This window comes from Pseudophryne corroboree, chromosome 3 (assembly GCF_028390025.1).
Source record: "Pseudophryne corroboree isolate aPseCor3 chromosome 3, aPseCor3.hap2, whole genome shotgun sequence".
NCBI lineage: Eukaryota > Metazoa > Chordata > Amphibia > Anura > Myobatrachidae > Pseudophryne > Pseudophryne corroboree.
The window spans coordinates 572,756,228-572,769,153 of record NC_086446.1 but is presented as its reverse complement, the minus strand read 5'-3'; the positions used below and the strand labels follow the sequence as shown (position 1 = coordinate 572,769,153).

General features: G+C 48.9%; 2 protein-coding genes across 3 annotated transcripts in view; one reads left to right on the top strand and one right to left on the bottom strand.

Moving 5' to 3' along the window:
* SEC24C (SEC24 homolog C, COPII coat complex component) overlaps positions 1–4,874 on the bottom strand; it is a 275,660-nt gene extending 270,786 nt beyond the window's left edge. Inside the window, exon 1 of the mRNA XM_063961335.1 lies at positions 4,759–4,874. The gene's annotated coding sequence lies outside the window, so the exon portion shown is untranslated. The remainder of the gene's footprint in view (positions 1–4,758) is intronic.
* SYNPO2L (synaptopodin 2 like) overlaps positions 1–12,926 on the top strand; it is a 206,929-nt gene that overhangs the window by 31,199 nt on the left and 162,804 nt on the right. The window lies entirely within an intron of this gene.

The window sequence follows — 12,926 nt, the reverse complement described above, 5'->3', positions numbered from 1 at the left end:
AAGGTGAGCGGCGGCACTAAACACTCTTTCGGAGTACACACTTGTGGGAGGGCAACTTAGGTAGAATAAAGCCAGTTTGTGCAAGGGCCTCCAAATTGCCTCTTTTTCCTGCCAGTATACGTACGGACTGTCTGACGTGCCTACTTGGATGCGGTCACTCATATAATCCTCCACCATTCTTTCAATGGGGAGAGAATCATATGCAGTGACAGTAGACGACATGTCCGTAATCGTTGGCAGGTCCTTCAGTCCGGACCAGATGTCAGCATCAGCAGTCGCTCCAGACTGCCCTGCATCACCGCCAGCGGGTGGGCTCGGAATTCTGAGCCTTTTCCTCGCACCCCCTGTTGCGGGAGAATGTGAAGGAGGAGATGTTGACAGGTCGCGTTCCGCTTGACTTGACAATTTTCTCACCAGCAGTTCTTTGAACCCCTGCAGACTTGTGTCTGCCGGAAAGAGAGATACAACGTAGGTTTTAAATCTAGGATCGAGCACGGTGGCCAAAATGTAGTGCTCTGATTTCAACAGATTGACCACCCGTGAATCCTTGTTAAGCGAATTAAGGGCTCCATCCACAAGTCCCACATGCCTAGCGGAATCGCTCTGTGTTAGCTCCTCCTTCAATGTCTCCAGCTTCTTCTGCAAAAGCCTGATGAGGGGAATGACCTGACTCAGGCTGGCAGTGTCTGAACTGACTTCACGTGTGGCAAGTTCAAAAGGTTGCAGAACCTTGCACAACGTTGAAATCATTTTCCACTGCGCTTGAGACAGGTGCATTCCACCTCCTATATCGTGCTCAGTTGTATAGGCTTGAATGGCCTTTTGCTGCTCCTCCAACCTCTGAAGCATATAGAGGGTTGAATTCCACCTCGTTACCACTTCTTGCTTCAGATGATGGCAGGGCAGGTTCAGGCGTTTTTGGTGTTGCTCCAGTCTTCTGTACGTGGTGCCTGTACGGCGAAAGTGTCCCGCAATTCTTCTGGCCACGACAGCATCTCTTGCACGCCCCTCTCGTTTTTTAAATAATTCTGCACCACCAAATTCAAGGTATGTGCAAAACATGGGACGTGATGGAATTTGCCCATATTTAATGCACACACAATATTGCTGGCATTGTCCGATGCCACAAATCCACAGGAGAGTCCAATTGGGGTAAGCCATTCTGCGATGATCTTCCTCAGTTGCCGTAAGAGGTTTTTAGCTGTGTGCGTATTCTGGAAAGCGGTGATACAAAGCGTAGCCTGCCTAGGAAAGAGTTGGCGTTTGCAAGATGCTGCTACTGGTGCCGCCGCTGCTGTTCTTGCGGCGGGAGTCCATACATCTACCCAGTGGGCTGTCACAGTTATATAGTCCTGAGTCTGCCCTGCTCCACTTGTCCACATGTCCGTGGTTAAGTGGACATTGGGTACAACTGCATTTTTTAGGACACTGGTGAGTCTTTTTCTGAGGTCTGTGTACATTTTCGGTATCGCCTGCCTAGAGAAATGGAACCTAGATGGTATTTGGTACCGGGGACACAGTACCTCAAACAAGTCTATAGTTGGCTCTGCAGTAATGATGGATACCGGAACCACGGTTCTCACCGCCCAGGATGCCAAGGCCTCAGTTATCCGCTTTGCAGCAGGATGACTGCTGTGATATTTCATCTTCCTCGCAAAGGACTGTTGGACAGTCAATTGCTTGGTGGAAGTAGTAAAAGTGGTCTTACGACTTCCCCTCTGGGATGACCATCGACTCCCAGCAGCAACAACAGCAGCGCCAGCAGCAGTAGGCGTTACACGCAAGGATGCATCGGAGGAATCCCAGGCAGGAGAGGACTCGTCAGAATTGCCAGTGACATGGCCTGCAGGACTATTGGCATTCCTGGGGAAGGAGGAAATTGACACTGAGGGAGTTGGTGGGGTGGTTTGCGTGAGCTTGGTTACAAGAGGAAGGGATTTACTGGTCAGTGGACTGCTTCCGCTGTCGCCCAAAGTTTTTGAACTTGTCACTGACTTATGATGAATGCGCTGCAGGTGACGTATAAGGGAGGATGTTCCGAGGTGGTTAACGTCCTTACCCCTACTTATTACAGCTTGACAAAGGCAACACACGGCTTGACAAATGTTGTCCGCATTTCTGTTGAAATACTTCCACACCGAAGAGCTGATTTTTTTGGTATTTTCACCAGGCATGTCAATGGCCATATTCCTCCCACGGACAACAGGTGTCTCCCCGGGTGGCTGACTTAAACAAACCACCTCACCATCAGAATCCTCCTGGTCAATTTCCTCCCCAGCGCCAGCAACACCCATATCCTCCTCATCCTGGTGTACTTCAACACTGACATCTTCAATCTGACTATCAGGAACTGGACTGCAGGTGCTCCTTCCAGCACTTGCAGGGGGCGTGCAAATGGTGGAAGGCGCATGCTCTTCACGTCCAGTGTTGGGAAGGTCAGGCATCGCAACCGACACAATTGGACTCTCTTTGTGGATTTGTGATTTCGAAGAACGCACAGTTCTTTGCTGTGCTTTTGCCAGCTTAAGTCTTTTCATTTTTCTAGCGAGAGGCTGAGTGCTTCCATCCTCATGTGAAGCTGAACCACTAGCCATGAACATAGGCCAGGGCCTCAGCCGTTCCTTGCCACTCCGTGTGGTAAATGGCATATTGGCAAGTTTACGCTTCTCCTCCGACGATTTTATTTTAGATTTTTGAGTCCTTTTTTTACTGATATTTGGTGTTTTGGATTTTACATGCTCTGTACTATGACATTGGGCATCGGCCTTGGCAGACGACGTTGATGGCATTTCATCGTCTCGGCCATGACTAGTGGCAGCAGCTTCAGCACGAGGTGGAAGTGGATCTTGATCTTTCCCTATTTTTGGAACCTCAACATTTTTGTTCTCCATATTTTAATAGGCACAACTAAAAGGCACCTCAGGTAAACAATGGAGATGGATGGATACTAGTATACTTATGGATGACGAGCGACTGCTGACACAGAGGTAGCTACAGCCGTGGACTACCGTACTGCGTCTGCTAGTATAGACTGGATGATAATGATATAAAAAATATATATATATCACTACTGCAGGACAGGTATATATTGTATAATGACGGACCTGCTGGACACTGTCAGCACTGCAGACTCCTAAACTACTAGTATGAAGAAGATAGAAAAAAAAAAACCCACCACAGGTAGGTATACAATTATGGACGAGCGACTGCCGACACAGAGGTAGCTACAGCCGTGGACTACCGTACTGCGTCTGCTAGTATAGACTGGATGATAATGATATAAAAAATATATATATATCACTACTGCAGGACAGGTATATATTGTATAATGACGGACCTGCTGGACACTGTCAGCACTGCAGACTCCTAAACTACTAGTATGAAGAAGATAGAAAAAAAAAACCACCACAGGTAGGTATACAATTATGGACGAGCGACTGCCGACACAGAGGTAGCTACAGCCGTGGACTACCGTACTGCGTCTGCTAGTATAGACTGGATGATAATGATATAAAAAATATATATATATCACTACTGCAGGACAGGTATATATATTGTATAATGACGGACCTGCTGGACACTGTCAGCACTGCAGACTCCTAAACTACTAGTATGAAGAAGATAGAAAAGAAAAAAAAACACCACAGGTAGGTATACAATTATGGACGAGCGACTGCCGACACAGAGGTAGCTACAGCCGTGGACTACCGTACTGCGTCTGCTAGTATAGACTGGATGATAATGATATAAAAAATATATATATATCACTACTGCAGGACAGGTATATATTGTATAATGACGGACCTGCTGGACACTGTCAGCACTGCAGACTCCTAAACTACTAGTATGAAGAAGATAGAAATATAATGAATGACGGACCTGCTGGACACTGTCAGCAGAATGCGTTTATATATAGAATAAAAAAAAAACCCACCACACGAGTGTTTAACTTTTTCAGGCAGACAATATACTGGTGGTCACTGCTGGTCAGTCACACTGGCACTCTGGCAGCAAAAGTGTGCACTGTTAAATATGTACTCCTGCTATAACTGCTCCCCAGTCTCCCCCACAATTAAGCTGTGTGAGCAGTGAGCACTACTCAGCACAGTCAGATATACATAGAGGATATTATCATGCAGCACACTGAGGCTGAGCACAGATATGGTGTGTGACTGTGTATCGTTTTTTTTCAGGCAGAGAACGGATTATATTAAATAATAAATAAAACTGGTGGTCACCACTAGTATAACTATCAGCAAAACTCTGCACTCTCTGAGTACTCCTAATGCTCCAGTAAATCAAGTGTCTCACTCTCTATCTAAACGGAGAGGACGCCAGCCACGTCCTCTCCCTATCAATCTCAATGCACGTGTGAAAATGGCGGCGACGCGCGGCTCCTTATATAGAATCCGAGTCTCGCGATAGAATACGAGCCTCGCGAGAATCCGACAGCGGGATGATGACGTTCGGGCGCGCTCGGGTTAGCCGAGCAAGGCGGGAAGATCCGAGTCTGCCTCGGACCCGTGTAAAAAGCGTGAAGTTCGGGGGGGTTCGGATTCCGAGGAACGGAACCCGCTCATCTCTAGTAATTATGCCCCCTGTAGTAGTGCCCCCAATGGCAATGCCCCTGTGTAGTATTACCCCCAGTAGTTATGCCCCCTGTAGTAGTGCACCCGTGTAGTATTGCCCCTGTATAGTATTGTTCCCTGTAGTAGCGGACCATACACACACAACAAACCCCCCCTTCACAATACTCACCTCAAGCCACACTCCAGCGTCCGACTGCTGCAGTCCATCTGGCTGCCCGCTCCTCAGAAGTATGGGAGAGTTGTCACGACATCTCTCCTATAATGCACACTGCCAGAGCTCGGGAGTGAGTTTGTGCCTCCGGCTGCCGCTGTAGGGAAGGAGCCAGGCGTCCGCTGGTAACAAAATCTCAGCAGGTGCCTGGCATCTCCCAACAGCCTGACAATCCTGGGTAAGGTGGGCCGGAGTAAGCAGAACTGGTTCCGCCTCCAAATGGAACTGACGTGTTCAGGCTCACTTTAACCCCTGCAGGGAAATATACATCTCCAGCAAAAAGTTTGCCTATAGACTACAATGGCTAAGGCCATCTGAATATGGCATTAGGTATCAAGGCCTAGGGGGTAATTTAGAGTTGATCGCAGCAGCAAATTTGTTAGCAGTTGGGCTAAACCATGGGCCTAATTCAGACCTGATCATTAGGCTGCGTTTTCGTACAGCCTACGATCAGGTCTGAAATGCGCATGCACCGCAATGCGCAGGCGCGTCGGTCCGCAGCGATGAGGATCAGCAGGCAGCGACGGGATGTGCGAGAAAAGTGATCGCACGAGCGATCAAAAGGTGACTGACAGGAAGAGGCCGTTTGTGGGTGGCAACTGACCGTTTTTAAGGAGTGTCCGGAGAAACGCAGTAGGGACCAGGCGTTTGGAGGGTAGGATTCTGACATCAACTCCTGCCCTGATCATCGCACTGAAAGAGTAAGTCCTGGGCTGTGCAGAGACTGCACAAACTTCTGTTTGTGCAGCTCTCCTGCACATGCGATCACACCCCTGCACAGCGATTTCCCTCTCGCCCTGTAGGTGCCGGCGGCAACTAACTGACCGCAGGGATGCAAAAAATACACCCTAGCGATCAGGTCTGACTTAGGACCCATGTGCACTGCAGGTGTGGCAGATATAACATTTGCAGAGAGAGAGAGTTAGATTTGGGTGGGTTATTTTGTTTCTGTGCAGAGTAAATACTGGCTGCTTTATTTTTACACTGCAATTTAGATTTCAGTTGGAACACACCACACCAAATCTAACTCTCTCTGCACGTTATATCTGCCCCCCTACAGTGCACATGGTTTTGCCCAACTGCTAACAAATTTGCTGCTGTGATCAACTCTGAATTACCCCAAAGCTACACTTTGTAAATTGGATAACGTCACATTATCATATACATTTATGAGAGTCCTATCCACATCCAAAGAAAGTCCGAAGAGACAAAGGCCGGAACCACAGGGGGTCATTCCGACCTGATCGCACGCTGCCTTTTTTCACAGCGCAGCGATCAGGTCACTACTGTGCATGCATATGCACCGCAATGCGCAGGCGCGTCGTACGGGTACAAAGCGGATCGTTGCTGGACGATGGATTTAACGATGAATCCATTCACACAGTCGATCGCAAGGGGATTGACAGGAAGAAGGGGTTTATGGGTGTTAACTGACCGCTTTCTGGGAGTGTTTGGATAAACGCAGGCGTGTCCAAGCATTTGCAGGGCGGATGTCTGACGTCAATTCCGGGACCAGACAGGCTGAAGTAATCGCAAGGGCTGAGTAAGTTCAGACCTACTCAGAAACTGCACAAAATGTTTTGCAGAGCTCGACTGCACAGGTGTTCGCACACTTGCAAAGCGAAAATACACTCCCCCGTGGGCGGTGACTATGCGTTTGCACGGCTGCTAAAAACAGCTAGCGAGCGATCAACTCGAAATGACCCCCAAAATCTCTTGGTTAAGGTGAAAAGATGACACCACCTTAGTCAAATAACCTGGGCGAGTAGAACTGCTCGGTCCCTGTGGAATATGAGAAAGGGTGGACAACAGGACAAAGCGCCTAAGTCCAACACCCGTCTTGCAGAGGCAATAGCCAGCAAGAACAGGACCTTGGCTGTGAGCCATTAAAGGTCCACCGATTCAAGAGTTTCACATGGAAACTCTTGCAGAGCATTCAGCACAACAGACAAATCCCATGGAGCCACAGGAGGGACATAGGGAGGCTGAATCCGAAGAACGCCCTGAATGAACATCTGAATATTAGGTATAGAGGCAATTTTCCTCTGAAACCAAACCAACAAGGCTGATATATGAACCTTGAGGGAGGCCAGACGAAGACCTAAGTCCAGGCCTCTTTGCAGAAAAGCCAGTATTCTGGAAGTTCTGAATCTATGGACATCGTAATTCTTCTCAGCACACCAGGTGAGAAGTAAGAATTCCAATCCCTGTAATAAATCCGGGCAGAGGCTGATTTGTGGGCTTTCAACATCGTTTGAATAACCACCTCTGAAAATTCTTTGGCTCTCAGGAGTGATGCTTCAAGAGCCATGCCGTCAAAGCCAATCTGGCCAGGTCTGGGTAGAGACAAGGGCCCTGTACGAGTAGGTCTGGTCGTTGAGTAAGTAGAAGGGGATGCCCCATCGATAGACCTGTAGGTCTGAGAACCAATGCCTTCTGGGACACGCTGTAGCGACTAGAAGTAGCATTCCTCCTTCCTGTTTGAACTTCCGTAGAACCCTGGGCAGAAGTGGAGGGAACACGTAAGGCAGTCGAAAGTTCCATGGAATCACCAGTGCGTCCACGAACTGGAACCTTGTGATTGTGTCGAGACGCCATTAGGTCTATGTCCGGTAGACCCCACCTCTCCACTAGGAGTTGAAAGACTTCCGGATGAAAACTCTCTGGCGTGTACGTTCTGACGACTGAGGTAGTCCGCTTCCCAGTTCAGGACACCCGTAATGAACACTGCTGATATACTCGGCAGATGGCGTTCTGCCCAACAAGGCATTTTTTACACTTCCTTCATAGCCATGTGGCTTCGAGTGCCGCCTTGATGCTTTATGTATGCCACTGTCGTGGTGTTGTCTGACTGTACCTGAACCGGTTTGTTCCATACCAGAGGCAAGTAATAATGCATTGAACACCACCCTCAGCTCTAGAATGTTTATCGGGAGGAGTGGTTGTTCCTTGGTCCACCGACCCTGAAAAGAGCGTTGCTCCAACACCGCACCCCATCCCCTTAGACTGGCATCCGTCATCAGGAGGACCCAGTCAGGGATCCAGAAGGGACGGCCCCTGCTCAATTGCTGGTTCTGGAGCCACCAGGTCAGCGACAAACAAACCTCCGGAGTCAACAAGATCCTTTAGGAACTTTTCCGATATGGCAGGTTGTCCCACTTGGCAAGAATTAATCGTTGCAGAGGGCAGGAATGAAATTGAGTGTACTCCACCTTGTCGAACGTCGACACCATCAGGCCAAGTACTTGCATCGCCGAGTGAATCGACACTATGGGGTGACGGATGAAGTGTCTTATCTTATCCTGGATTTTCAGGTCCTTGTCTGGAGACAGGAACAGTCTCTGGCTGTGTGTGTCCAGAAGCACCCCTAGGTGCACCATGCTCTGAGCTGAGACCAGCGAGGACTTCTTAAAGTTGATCAGCCATCCATGGGTTTGTAAGCAACTCACCATCAATTGTAGTTGACTGAGTAGGACATTGTGGGAACTCACCAGAATCAGCAGGTCATCCAAGTACGGCAGGATTCTGACTCCCTGGTGACGGAAGTGTGCCGTCATCACGGACATAACCTTGGTGAAGATCCGAGGAGCCATGGCCAGTCCGAATGGCAGAGCCTGGAATTGGTAGTGACTGTCGTCAATAGCAAACCGCAGGAACTGCTGATGAGATATGGCAGTAGGAATATGCAGATGAGCATTCTGTATATCCAGGGATACCATGTAATCTCCGGGTTCCATCGCCCGCACAATAGAGCATAATGTTTCCATACGAAACTTGGCAACCTTTACAAAGTTGTTCAGTGACTTGAGGTTGAGAATAGGCTGAAAAGACCCATTGGGTTTCTGCACAAGAAACAGGGTCGATTAATAGCCTCTGCCACACTTGGACTGAGGTACCGGCACAACTACTCCTGTACTCAGGATAGAACCTACCACCATTTGCAGAGCCTGCACCTTCAACAGATCCGAAGGGAGTACTGTAGTGAAGAACTGGTGAGGGGGACGTCTCTTTAAGGAGACAGCGTACCCATGCGAGACAACTTTTAGTACCCAAGCGTCTGAAGTGGTCTTTAACCAGACCTAGGCGAACTGGAGAAGTCGGTCAGGGGAAAGCCTGCCCCATCATGCGGCAGGCTTGTCTTGTTTTGAAGCAGGCTGACGGGCTGCCCAGCTCTGCTTCATCTTGGGCTTGGTGGTCTTTGGAACATGAGATTGTCTGGCATAAGACTGACCCTTGGCTTTCCCTTGCGGTGGAAAGGAATGAAAGGTGGTAGCTTTCGCCTGCGGAGAAGAAGAGCAGTCCTAGCAGCTGCTAATTCAGACACTATTTTATTCAGGTCCTCTCCAAATAAAATGTCCCCAGTAAAGGGGAGTACCTCCAAGGTCTTCTTGGAGTCCAGATCCACTTTCCACGACCTTAACCACATTATGCGGCTAGCCAGGACAGATGTGGATGACGCTTTAACTGCCGTACCCCCGCCTTAGGGGACGCCTCCTGAATATAATAGGCGGCGGTGCATATGTGAGACAGGTATTGTCTGGCCTTGTCAGAAATATCCTCAGGCAGAACGCCTGAACCCACGCCACAATACCCTTTGCGGCCCAAGAGAGAGCTATGGTGGGCCTATGGATGGCCCCTGCGATGGAATATATAGACTTCAGGCATCCCTCCACACGCTTATCTATCAGTTCCTTCAGTGAGGTGACAGTGGTGTCAGGCAGAGTAGACGACACCACGAGACGGGTGGTGGGTTTTCCCATTTACTTCTGCAGGGAGAGGATATCGAGCCAAAGCCCGTTTAGGGAGCTGGAATTTCTTACCTGGGGTAGACCAGGGTTCCTTCCTGATGTCCACAAGATGATCAGAATGGGGTAATACAGTTTTAACCACCTTCTGTTGTTTAAACATATCAGTTTTCTTGGCCACTGTAGTGGAATCCTCATCCTCAGTGATTTGAAGGATCTGCTTAATAGCATCCACCAGGCCAGGGACATCAACCTGTAAGGTAGAATCCTCATCAGTAACACATGATTCAGAGTCTGATAGGACCGTATGCTCCCCCTCCTCGTCAGATGAAACATCAGAGAGGTTAGTGGATTGTGAGGAGGAAGCAGCCGCTTAGATGACCCAGGGACTCGGGAGTGACCTAGAGTAGATTTCTGTCTAACCAAATGGCCTGACCCGGTAATTCAACCCGGGAATAAAGCAGTGTTATTCCCGGGTTGGATATTGGGTCAGTGGCAGTGTGAACGGTTTGCTGGGTCGATTTGACCCGGGACCTGTTCACTACATAGGGAGAGGTGGCGCGGAGATGAGCTCATCTCCAGCGCCGCCTCTGCCCCCCCCCAATGACGCTTCAGTCCCCGCCCCCAGATAGCAACCCGACCCAGCATATTGCCGGGTCGGGATGGTAGCGTGTAGGGTTCAATGCCGGGTCCCACCCGTGAAGGACCCATTTCCAATTCCCCGGGTGGGACCTGGCATTGGCGATGTGAAAGGGGTATTGTGACCACATTTTGCCTCTTTCAGATAAGTGTGCATCAGAGTTTATTGCAGCCAAGGTGGGGGAGAGATACCCTGTCCCTGGACTTCATCATCAATTCAACTGTGCAGTGGTTATTCTCTCATGATTACATATAATAATAATGATTACTCTTTAAATGAGAGGACCCTGAGGGATATATTTACTAAAGTGTGAGGTTTTTTTAGGAGTGGATATGTTGCCCATAGCAACCAATCACATTCCACTTAACATTTATCTAGCTGCTTCTAGAAGATTATAGTTAGAATCTGATTGGTTGCTATGCGCAACATCTCCACTTCTAAAAACACACCTTAATAAATATACCCCTTAGTCTCTCGGCCTTTTTAATGATTTCTCCATTTCCTGGCTTTTCAAAATTTCTGTAGTTTTTTGTGTGTGTGTGTGTGTGTGGAGGGGACTGGAGTGAACATACAAGTACAAAATCCCCCCATCCCCATTGTGATTTTATCATCCAGCCACAGCCGGCTCTAACAAATTTGATGCCCTAGGCAAGATTTTGGCTGGTGCCCCCTACCACCACAGATGTAGCTAGCCTCATCATTGCTGCGATGTGTATACACGGGCATATGCATCGCGGCAAGTTGCAGTGGAGGCCGTGCTGCAACTAGTTGCAGCAGGTGTTCACTCCATAGAAGTCTATGGCGTGCATGTGCATACGCATGGCACACATCATAGACGCGGGCACACTCGTCATGCCATCCATGCAGTGAGCGTGGCTACATCTGAGCCAGCACAGCACCCATCACTCAGCATGACCGTGAAGCCTTACCCTGCTAGAGTAGACAGTGGTAGAATGTAACAGTAAATGACTGCAGGTTGATGTAACTGTTACAGTAGTGAAGTAGTTATTGTATATGCTTACATAACGCTCCACATGGTACAAATTGTGGCCTCTGGTAGCTGACCGCTGATGTTCTCACACCCTGTCACACACACTGACACTAACTGACACCCATGACCGGCAACACAAATCTTGGGGCCCTGTACACTGACATCTTTATGAGGCCCCTCTTGACCCCCTCTCACACACACACACCGGCACCTCGACCACCAAGAGAAAAAGGGGGTGAGAAAGCCGCCCCATTCCCCCGAAAGAGTGAGGGAGGGGGGAGGATGGAGAGAGAGAGAGAGAGAGAGAGAGAGAGGGAGGGGATACAGAGAGGGAGAGAGAGAAGGAAATGGAGAGAGCGAGGATAGAGACAGAGAGGGGAGATGAAGGGTGAGAGGGAGAGTGGCGGAGAGAGAAAGGGGAGAGAGAGGGGGAGGGGAGAGAGAGGGAGGGCAGAAGAGAGAAGGAGTGAAGGAGAGAGAATGGGAGAAGGACAGGGAGAGAGAGGGAGAATGAGAGAGACAGGGATTGAAGGTAAGTGGGAGAGAGAGGGAGAGAAGTAGAAGAAAAGGGAGCGAGAGGGAGAAGGAGAGCAACAGGGAGAGAGGGGGGAGGGAGAGAGAGGAAGAAAGAGAGAAGGGGGAGAGAGTGTGAGAAAGATAGGGAGACAAAGAGAGGGAGGGAAAGATAGGTAGAAAGAGAGAGAGATGGGGGAGAGAAAGAGGGGGGAAGGAAAGAGAGGGAGATGGAGGGAGAGGGGAAAAAATTAGAGTGGACACTTGGACACTGTCACTTTAATAGATTAATTATACTGCCTTACTGTCTGTTTCAAACAAATATAGGGGGTAATTCCAAGTTGATCGCAGCAGGATTTTTTTTAGCAATTGGGCAAAACCATGTGCACTGCAGGGGAGGCAGATATAACGTGCAGAAAGAGTTAGATTTGGGTGGGTTATTTTGTTTCTGTGCAGTGTAAATACTGGCTGCTTTATTTTTACACTGCAAATTAGATTGCAGATTGAACACACCCCACCCAAATCTAACTCTCTCTGCACATGTTAAGTCCCACGAAGTAGGCAGGCTGGTGCCAACCAGCCCTGCCTGAAAATAACAAACATATAAAATAAATGCAGAAAACTCTTCAGGAGCTTCCATAAGCGTGACCGGCTCCTCCGGGCACATTTTCTAAACTGAGTCTGGTACAAGGGGCATAGAGGGAGGAGCCAGCCCACACTATCAAATTCTTAAAGTGCCCATCGCTCCAAGTGGACCCGTCTTTGATGAAATTGAGAAGTCAGTTGCAACTGGCTCCACAATAGGTTGGTTGATATGAAAAGCCGACACAACCTTCGGAAGAAACTGCTGACGTGTCCGAAGCTCAGCTCTGTCTTCATGGAAGATCAAGTATGGGCTTTTACACGACAAAGCCCCCAACCTAATGACTGTCGACCTAAGCTGTGTTGACCTAACGACCGTATCCTGCTGTAGCAATGTGGCAGGTTTTGATACGCGCTGCCAGCTGCCAAGCTCTGCAGTAGCTGGCGAGGACGTAGACCCTGCAGACCCTAGGTAAAATCCGCCCCTGCTTTTAAAGATCTTATGAGTGGTGAGGACAAGTGGTGAGTAACAAGAGATGACTCATGAGGGACTCCCAAAAAGACTGATAAGTGATACAGAGTATGTGTATTCTATCATAGCATACATCAGTTTGATTTTTAAACGAAAGATATGTGAATGTTCCTGTAGCATACC